The following is an 11043-nucleotide window of genomic DNA, read 5'->3' on the forward strand; positions in this document are numbered from 1 at the left end:
ATGGTCAGTTACAGACATTTTACTTTTTATTTTTTTTCTAACTGAATCAGTACTGAATCTTTTTTTTGTGTTGATGCAGAAAAAGGCAAAGATTGCGAATGTGGTCAATGACCTGTGCAAGGTTGTAACTGAACAGGTTGGCACCTTCATTGAAGCAGTTGCCAAGATCGATGACGAGGAACCGGATATTGATCCTTACGTACAGCAGCCATCAATGCAAACTGGGGCGTCACGTCGTGCTCCAAAAAGAAAGAGACGGGGGTCAACTATACAAGAAGAAGAAGAGTTTGTTGAGGATGAGTCAGAAGAAGATGAGGAAATGGAAGCAACGATGATGTTGACGATGACGAGGACACAGATGCGGATGAATCAGAGGAGGAGGACAAGGATGAGGATGACAATGAAGAAGATGCAGAGGAGGAGGAGGAGGAGGAGGAGGAAGAGGACAAACAAGAAGAGGACAAAGGAGAGGAGGAGGACAAGGAAGAAGATAGTGAGGCAGAGGAGGAGGAAGAAGAAGGTGAGGCCAAAGAGGGGGACGGGGACAAAGGTGCAACAGTTGATGGCAGTGAGAGGGGAGAAGACAAAGGCGCAACAGTTGATGGCAGCGAGAGGGAAGAAGACGACGATGAAGAAGACGAGGATGGTTATGGTGATGATAAAGGGGGATCCAATGGAGGCAGCGACAACAGCGATGATGATGATGACAACGCCCCTGGTTCTGGTGGTACAGGCGGCAACACATCCAGGAGGACTAGCACTTCTGCCACCCCTGCCAGCAGCAGCAATTCATTGAGTAGCAAGAGCACACTACAGATGTTAATTGACAAAACTTGCTGGAAAGACAAGGATTTGCCGAAGTCAAAGAAAAATGACGAAGCAGAGTCTCAGGGCAGCATTGATATGTTCAAGCTCTGCAACTTGAAGCCAGCTTTGCCAACCACCTTTCCTGTGCCAGATTTTAGCGACCAAGATATGTGTGAGAAGATCAACTTTGCCATTGACAAGAGCCTGTTCTTATCAAGTGATGCTGAAAAAAAATCAAATTGACATGGAGGAAGCAGGAAAGGGTCTTGATTGGGTTCATTCAAAGGAAAAATACAAGGAATATTTGAAGCAGCTTCCAGACCTAAGCTCTGGCAAGAGCAAGGCAGCATCCATGGCAAACCCTCACGTGGTCCAGAAGCGTAAAGCAGTTTTAATGAAGAAGAATCTGCAGTTGCCTCAAACCAAGGAGAAGATGGTGAGTGCAGATGCTGAAGTAAATATGGTCAAGGAAGCTGTGCTTCAAACTGATATGCCAACTGTAGTGAGCAGAGAGCCAACCACCATCACAGGAGTTCAACAGATCAAGGGGAAGACTCCCCTTTCAACAGTCCCACCAAAACCACCTAAGAAGCAAAAGATTGTCAAGTTTGCCAGGGGCACAAAGGGGGAACAGGCCACAAAAGGTTTGGGGTTCAGAGACGAGAGAGAACTGCGAGCCGCAACCATTGATGCAGGGGTGCCAAGTTCTGCTAGGTTGCTGCCAACTCAGACTGGAAAGATGCCAACTACAGATACCAGTGTGCCAACTGATGTGTCAGTTAGGAGCGTGGTCACAGTCAAAACCACCACAGCTGCTCAGGAAGGCACCACTGCAACTGCAAGCCCCAAGGTGCCTACTCATAGAGATGCTTCAATGCCAAACACAAAAGGAGGTGATCCTACTACCAAATTGCCGTCCCCAAGAGCCAGCACACAGCAGCCAAGCAAGCCTGCATCACCAAGAGCTGACTTTCAGCAACCATTAACACAAGAGGAGGTGTTCAACATTATAAGTAGGTGCAAACCTCCAAGGCCGCCAACTACAACACTCTTGCGAACCAAGTCAGTGAACGATGCACCTGTGTTTGTGCCGCAAGGAGATGCCCTGGTCCTTGAACCCATACGAAGATCAAAGTCTTATCATGGTGACGGGTTCTGCGATGCACCATCTTTTGACCTCGGCATAGATGGTGATGCTCCAGCACCTGCTCCAGCAGCAGAAACAGCGGAAGCCGGTGTGATTTGTATTGATGAGTGTGAGTTGGACCCAGCAGCTGTGAATGAAGGATGCGCTGCTGCTGATGCTGGCAAGGCAATAGCTCAAGAGCTAGATGTTGGATCACCAGAGAATTGCCACACCCCGATATGCGCAGAACCAGAAGCTGGCACGAGCAGTTCTTCGGGACCACCTATTGCACGAAGACAGAGGAGGGTAATAAGGCCCGCAGCATCTCAAAGGTCTCCATTCATTGACTACAACAAGAAGAAGACTTTCAGCTCCAATGAGGCAGTGAACAAGCTTTACGCTGCCCTCTTGTATTGGGCCAGGCATCACGAAGGAGCAAATGATGAAGCTACCAGGTAAACTAACTCCCCACAGCCTACATACATATTTTTTTCAGTTGCACAGGACCAGCCACTTAGTTGCACAGAAAGCATAGCATGTTGCACAGAACAGGGCTTTTAGTTGCACACTGATCTGTTTTCAATTTCATGCACATTTTTTTGCTGCTGTGACCCTTCAAGCTAACTTGTCTTTTTATTGCTTTCAAAAAAAATTCAGCCCTGAGATAATCAGGTTTGGTGCTTTCTACATTTCTTTAAAGGAGTTAGTTGATTCGATGAAGCCGGTTCAATGGCTGTCAAAAATTGTTATTGAGACTGGAATCTTACACATCATGGATAACTTACCAGAAGGGTCAAAGAAGGTTGTTATGCCACTGAGGTTTTCTGTAAGTTTTTCCAAAACCTTCTTTACCCTCATCTTTGTTCTGTAGCACTTTTTTGTTGACCAATTGAGGGAGGCCTTTCATCTACTAAGGAGTTTGAGCCATGCTTTATAATCTCTGCAGATGAATTTACAGCAAGGGATCCACAACGTGAATGAGATAAACAAGAAGTTTGATTACAAGAACCGTCTCGACAAGAAAGACTTGGTGAGTGTTGTGCCCACATGATCCATCTCTTTTAGTTGGCACCTACAGCATGTTCAGTTGCACATGACACATCTGTTAGTTGGCACATAATTGTTGCAACCTGTTTTTAACTTGACCAAGTCTTTTACTGTTTTTCTTAGCTACAGCCTGTATCTGTGTCTGAAATCGTTCACGCTTGCAGGTCATGCTGCCAGTGCTCGAGTGCGCTGATGTAACCGATAAGGAGGGAGGGAGGCATTATTGGGTCTTCAATGTCAACTTGAGGGACGGACGCTTCGAAGTTCTTGACTCAAACAGGACGCTGGACAACATTGAGCTGATGACCACCGCCTCTACCATCGCGGGGGCAGTACGCCAGCTATGGAGGAAGCATTACCCAAAGTTCAGCATCGAGCACTTCCAGATTATTGACATTGACGTACCGAAGCTGCTTGGCAAGTAAGACAATAAGCATGGCATTCTTCTCAATTTCTTACCATCATTTTGTAGTTTTTAAAATTTTATACATGTGCAATCTTTAGTTTTTAAGACACAGTACTAGTCTGCAATCTGTTTATCATTTTTATGAGTTTCTAATGTATTATCTAGCCAGTTGCAGAGTGGCACATAAGTAGTTGTACACTGGCACATAAGCAGTTGCACAGTGGCACATAAGCAGTTGCACAGTAGAACATAAACAGTTGCACAGTAGAACATAAGCAGTTGCATAGAGTGCATTATCTTTATTGGTTTTAATTTTATGTGACAAATTTTCTTTCTTGCCCATCACAGTAATGAGTGTGGGCTGTTCGCACTGCTTAACGCCACCGAGTGAAACGGTAGCCAACTGCCCAACTACGAACCCAAGGAAGTACTCAACATCAGGAAGAAGCTGGCATATGATTGGGTCACCAGCGTGCACAACACCGCCCCATGGAGGAAGTTGCTGAGATACGACAAGGACTAGGTCAGTACTCTTTTTCTTTCTCTGCTCCATGGAGGAAGTTGCTGGTTTGCACAATTTTTAAGCAGATTTTGTAGTTGTACACTAGTAGTAATTCCGTTTGCAACTGAATATCATCACTTTTGTTGATACATTAGGAGCACTGGACATACAATTGTTCAACAACTAAATATTTAACCAGTTGCCAACAAAGGCACAAATAGCAACTTTTTTTACACAGTGCATGAACTAATTCAAGGATCATAAATTAGATAAAGAGAAATCATAGATGCTGAATGTGTCCACTTGGTCCCAACATTGCTAAAAAAACATCATTCTTTTCCTTTTTTGTCTCAAAGTTACAAACGATGAAACAGAATCACAGTAGCACCAGCAGTGTGCTCTGTAGATTGGCACTGGTTGCATTTGTTTTTCTTCTTTGGGTGTAGCTCCAGCGCCAATTTGTACCGTCGACTCTTTGCCCTACCCTTTGTAGTAGACCTTGGAGGATCCCTGGGCACAAAATCATCAAAAGCTTGTGCAGGCGATGCAGCCTCCAACGGGGCAGTAGGACCATCACGATCACCTGTGTAATAATCATATAAAAATTTAGTATTTTTTTTGTTATGCAACCAGCACTGATGTTCTCTGCAACCACACAGCCCATGTTGTGCAACTAACTGGTTGCTGTGTGCAAGTTAAGTTGAAAAAAACACCTGTAGTAACCCGGCCCATCATGGTACTTGGATTGTAATCGCCTATGGGCAAAACAGGAAAAACAAGTTAGATTTTTAGCTTGATCCTCAAACTAACACAGCGCACACAACTAGGCAGCATGTTATGTGCAACTGGGCACTATGATATGTGCAACTGAAGTCACACACCCTAGTTTTGTTGGGAGTTGGGGAAGGTATTTTACCTGGGTGATGAGCCCCTTGAGTCCTGCCTGTAGGTCCATTGGGAGTAGCATGCAGGGCACTGCTAGTTGGGCCAGGCGGGGGAGGAGGTCTCTGAGGGTTGGCATCACCTATAGCCAGAACAGGATAAACAAGTTAGCTGTGTTATCTTTGATGCTCGAACTAACACAGCGTGTGCAACTAGGTAGCCTGTTTCTGTGCAACTGAGCACCATTATGTGTGCAACTGGAGTTACAGACCTAGTTTGATGGGAAGTTGGGGCAGGTAATTACCTGGACGATGAGCCCCCTGAGTGCTGCAAGTAGGGCCATTGGGAGGAGCACGCGGGGGAGGAGGTGGCAGAGGATGCCGTGTACAGCCAGGAGGTGGAGGAGGTCCTTGAGGGTTGACATCACCTATATCCAGAACAGGAAAAACAAGTTAGTTGTGTTATCTTGATGCTTGAACTAACACAGCATGCGCAACTAGGCAGCCTGTTCTGTGCAACTGGCCACCATGATGTGTGCAACTGGGCACAATCATGTGTGCAACTGAAGTTACACACCTAGTTAGATCATGAGTTGGGGTAGGTAATTACCTGGATAATGAGCCCCCTGATTGCTGCCCGGAGGTGGAGGAGGTCCTCGAGGATTGCCATCATCTGATCGCCCCGTGGCAGCAGTTGGTTTTTTATTTTTCTTGGACTTGTTCAGGTGGCCGATCTCGGTACGTGCTGCGCGCATATGCTTGTATACAATAGCTTGTGCTGGATCAGAACCACTCGCAAACTTTGCTAGTTTCCGAAAATCGTATATCATGTTCCTCTCCCTTATCTGCTTCTTTGATTGAGGAGGCATTTCATCCGGTTGCTCATAACCAGTCCCTGGCGCACTAGGTGTCCACCGTCTTAGCAGGTACCTTTCCGGTATGACATCAACTCCAATATGGGTGAACACCTTGAGGATGTGGCAACAGAGGATGCCGTCCTTCTCCATTTTACAGCACTCACACAAATAGGAACCCTCCTCCACCCTTGCCTGCACCAAGTAGTTTCGAGAACCATATTTGGCAACAAATTCCTGGTTCGGTCTGAGCTCAAATATATCAACACCAACTTGGAATGCATTATAACGTCCAATCAGCTCAAACTCTTCTCTGAACTTGCGGTAAAGGTCCCTAGTATAGGTTTTGTAAGCTTGCTTCTCTATTGGGAAGTTGGACCACAACTCAATCTCAAGGTGTTCTGTCCTGTAATCATTGCAGCCTTCCTTGGCAAGGATGTGGTTCTGGATTTTTTCATATTGCTTGACGAAGTTCAGCATTGAGTTGTGGGTTCACATATCTTTTCAGGACGGCGTTGAACCCCTCACTACGCTGTGTAGACTGTAGGAACGGGAAGAACCTGTGTTTGAAGTAGCACGGCACCCAAGTTGACATGTATTCGTACAACTTCTCAAAGTGTGTGTGTGTGTGTCATAGCCTCGTACTTCATCATTAACCCAGCCCAATTCTGCTCAAACTCGTCTATAGTGAAGCTGAAGTCAACACACTTGTTGAAATCATCAGAGAGTCCTGGATTCCGGCACAGCAGCCAACCAACTTTTTCCTGAGCCTTTTTCATGATGTGCCATCGACAACAGCGGTGCACGGTGGTTGGAAAGATGCTCTGTATTGACTGCCTCATTGCACCATCCTGATCGGTGATGAAGTTGTCAGGAGGTTTGCCATCCATAGCTTCTAGGAATGCTCCAAAGACCCAATCAAAGCTCGATGCCAACTCCTGCCTCACAAACGCGCAACCCAGCATGAAAGATTGGCCATGTCGGTTTGTTCCTATGAAGGGCGCGAACGGCATATTGTACATGTTGGTCATGTAGGTGGTGTCAAACGATATGCAATCGTGGTACGCCTCCGCATAAGCTTTTCGAGCTAAGCCATCCACCCAAAATATGTTGACAACTCTGTCCTCTTCATCATATTTCACCTTATAGAAGAAGTCTGGATCGGTTTTTTGTATATCCTTGAAGTGCGCAATTGTCTCAATCAGATCACCCTCCTTTGTGTCATCTCTACGGAAACTTGTACAAAGATTTGTTATTGCCTTTGGTCCGAATGGCACCATCATCTCAGATCCATAGAACTCTGCTATTACATGCATCATACGTCCTGCATATATAATACAAAAACAAACAGTATATCCTTTTTTTAGTTGCACGAATGCGCACATCCAGCTGCACAGTAATAGGACATGTGTTGGCACAGAAGATAATCGCAGGAAATGGACACCTAGCTGCACCTTTTTAAAAACACTTTTGCACTTTTTGCATACATGACATTGTGTAGTTGCACAGTAAAGACAATCTAGTTGCACAACAAGCACCCAAAGTGATATACAAACAGCATGGGAAGTTGGACACCAGTTGCACAGTTAAGTCATTTCAGTTGCACAGTAGTACCATAACAGTTGCACACTGGACTGCCTAGAGAAAAACTTAATTCTTTAAGGGATATAGAAAAAACACCACACCTATAGTCAAGTTGCAGTTATACAAGATGCGCAGAAACTCCTTTTCATCAGGTGAGATGCCTTGGTGGGATCTCAAGTATTTGGACAATGAAGGTTTGTTCACGAGCGGATGATTGTGGTCACGAACAAAGTGCGTCACCTCCCATCGCCCATCTATTAGCTTCACCGACATTTTCGCTTTGCACTGAGTCTGCTTTATTGTCTCGCGTTTGCGCTTCTTCTTCTTCTTACTAGTACCAGCCTCCTCTTCAGCAAATATTGGAGGTTCTTCTTCCGTCTCCTCATCCCTGTCAACAGATTTTGGATCTGGAATAGGGTCCAGGACAGGAGGAGCCTCAGCTCCTCCATCATCAGCTTTGGGCTTCTTAAACTTATTGCAGCAAAACTGTTGTTTTATCAATTCATTGGTGCGGGGTGTCCGTCTAGATGTGTTCATCTTGATAGAGAAACCCATCCGTAGTGCGTAGCTGTTGTAGTGATCCTTAGCAATTTGAAGGCTGTCAAACCTCATGCCAATATAGGGTTCCATAGGTTGAGAACCAGCCTCATCCTCTCCTTTTTCTCCTTGCACAGCTCCGTCAACAGGCCCAGCTCCTAGCTCAGTCCTGGTTGGACCAGGAACATTTGCCTCGGTTCCTGTGTCATCTAGAGTATGGCTCTCTGACTGCAAAGACACCACTACAGGGGCACCACGGTCTGATGACTGGCCTGCCACATTGTCATGGCCCATAGGGTTACCATCATGACTTGCCTGCGTGTAGTAAACAGATCGACCATTTTCTGTCCATTTTCCTTGTTGTATGCTGGGTTGCTGCTGATCCGTATCATGAGGAAGCTCATTGAGATCAGGAGGCAACTCATTGAGATCAAGCATTTTTTTTCCTGTTTTTGGATGCCGCCACACACTCCCTGCACATATAAAAAAGTAGAAATTGATGTCATCTGTTGGTAACCACAGAAAAGAGTGTTTCAAACAACCTAAAAACTTAGTAAATAGGCAGTTGCACACCATTTTGTGACAATTTTAGTTCCAAAAGCAACATGACCGTAGCATAATCTTTATTATAACAGTTATGATTTTTTTGTTTGCACAGAGTTGTTATGTTAGTTGCACAGTTTGCAGTAAATAGCTGGCAAGAGCATGACTTCTTTTTACTACAGAGTTTTCTGACTTTTTCTCTTTGTTTTGTTTCAATGATTTGTAGGTTTTCTGTGTTGGCAAGGAGCCGTTTCAGATTTTTCTGCACATAATTTGATGTTACATTTGAGACGAAAAATCCAGGTGAAAGAAGAAAGAAGAATTGGAGGACAGATTATAGTTATATATTTTCATCGCCGTTATGTTTTTAGTTCCGGTATATTGAACATATTTTTACACTATAGCTTTGCAATAGGTGTGGGACCAGAATATATGTGTGGGACAAGATTATATGCGTGAATATGTTAATATGGTTTGTGGCTTCATTAGCCATGGACAAAAGTTCTTGTGTTTTTGCTGTCGCACTACAGATTTCTGGTTTCGCTAGAATAGACGTCTCAATTGCCAGGATGCATTTTTCCACTTGGCCAGCATACATATTCAGTTGGACATTCAATGTTTTTAGTTGGCTAGAATAGATGTCTCAGTTGGCCAGGTTGCATTTATTTCAGTTTTTGGCCAACATGCATGTTCAGTTGGACAGTTAATGTATTCAGTTGGCTAGAATAGATGTCTCAGTTGGCCAAGATACATTTTCTCAGTTTCTGGCCAACATGCATGTTTAGTTGGCCAGAAAACATGTTTTTATTTGCACATATACTACAGTTTTGGCTAGCATGCATGCCGAGTTGCCAAAATATAGGTGCAGTTGGTTGGGATGCATGTTCAGTTGCACATTTATGAATTTTTTGTTGCACATATCTATTGGACAGTCAATTTGTTCATTTGCAAACAATAACTACAAGTTGGTAGAATGCATGTTTATTTTTTTGGCTACAATGCTTGTTGAGTTGGCTTTAATCATGTTTTAATTGGCCAGAGAACTGGTTTTTAGTTGGCTTGTTTTAACACATCCAGGTGGGAGAAACTTGTTTGGCATGCATCAAGTAGTTTTTGGCTTGTTCAACACATCCAGCAGTAACATCAAGTAGGCTGGTGTGATGTGCCAGATTCACCTCTTTTTTTGAAGCAGCTTCTCCATGGATTTTGTCCTAGATCCATGGAGAAGGGGGTTTACATGTGCCTACATATATGCAGTAGAAGAAAGGGGGAAGTGAAGAGGGGCAGAGGGGGCTTACCTACTTGATGCTGCTGCCTGGTATGGCTCTGACCACCCTGTCCTTAGATCTTCTTTTTTGAAGCAGCTCCTTCTTCTACTTTGGGGCTCCCATGGTGGCTGTGTAGGAGGAGGAAGAAGGGCTGGGGGCGATTTCTGTTGGCTTCTGTTGGATCCCCTTCTGGCGTGCAGAAGAAGAACAAGGCAGCGTGGGAGGGGCTGGGGCGTGGGGGCGAGCTGGGGACAGCTGGCCACGTGGGTGGGGGGGGATTCTGTTTGGTGGCCGCTCGATCGGTCGATTTGGTGGCCGCTCGATCGGTCGGGATGGTGGTCCCTTTCTTTTCTGTTTCGTGGGGAACAGGGGGTTTCCTTTTTCAGCCGGCCGCTTGGTTGCACTAGTGGGCAGCCGGCCGCCCACTAGACGCTTCATTTTCATCACCTATTGGATGATTTTGCCGAGTTTCCCTTTGATGTAGTCCTGGCCATCTCCGGCCTGGCCCTGTCGGCCCACGCAGGCCCGGCCCTAAAATCCAGGGCCTAGGCCCGATGGGCTTGCCCGTGGGCCGGGCTTGGGCCTGAGTTTTGAGCCCACCAGCAGGGCCTGGACGGGCTTGGGCTTGGCATATTGGCATTTTAAGGAAGAGGTCCGGCCCATGGCCTTAAGCCCTAAGGGCTTTTTACCAGATGGGCCGGGCTTGGACTTGAAAAGTAGGCCCGATGGTAGGGCCTGGGCCTCAGTTTTCTGCCATGGGCTTTTTTAGGCCCGGCCCGTCCCATGGCCAGGTATACTTTGATGCGGCACTGAGGAGTCCAAGTGCTTTTGCCGAAGTCTTTGTCGAATGTCCTATTAATAAATAAAAAGCTGAAAAGAAATTATTATCCCAATATAAATGAACTCGGCAAACACTTGACCTTGCTGTAAAGGAAAAAAAATGTCTCAAAAAAAAAGAGGGAAATAAAACTCGTTACCCGCGTAATGGCACTGTGGCGCCGCATCTAGCCCCTTGTTTCAAAATTCAAGGGCGGAGATTTGCTAAAGGCAAAATGCAGCCTTTGGCTCGTCCTTGGCGCACACGTGTCGAGCGTCCAGTGGAGCGTGCCTCCCGTGGGCCACCGATGTCAGTAGGTAGAGGACCGATGGGTGGACTCATAGACCAGTCGCAAACCATCTCCACCCTCACTCAGGCTTCCAGGGGAAGGAAGGAAGGAAGGAAAGAAAGGAGCACGCGACGCGACGCCGCCGGCGGCCGGGCAATCGCGGCGCCCCTCCGGCGACGTACGGCACCGGTGCGTGCGCGGTCAAAAGGAAGGTTTCGTTTGCTCTCCGCATCTCGGATCCCTCTTTGATTCATCTGCCACCCTCTTCCTCTCCGCCTATGCGGTGGTGCGCGCTCCTAATGCCGGCCGTCGCGCTTTTGCAGTTGCCTTCGACGGACGCGCGGAAGACGGCGAGGGGGCCCAGCACAGCAAGCTTAAGGCC

The 11043-nt window shown here is 46.3% G+C and overlaps 1 pseudogene; it reads right to left on the reverse strand.

Annotated features, from left to right (window-relative positions):
- Window positions 1-4244: 4244 nt before the first annotated feature.
- Window positions 4245-8182, reverse strand: LOC123156960 (uncharacterized; annotated as a pseudogene).
- Window positions 8183-11043: the final 2861 nt, after the last annotated feature.

This window comes from Triticum aestivum, chromosome 1D, assembly GCF_018294505.1.
Source record: "Triticum aestivum cultivar Chinese Spring chromosome 1D, IWGSC CS RefSeq v2.1, whole genome shotgun sequence".
Classification (NCBI taxonomy): Eukaryota; Viridiplantae; Streptophyta; class Magnoliopsida; order Poales; family Poaceae; genus Triticum; species Triticum aestivum.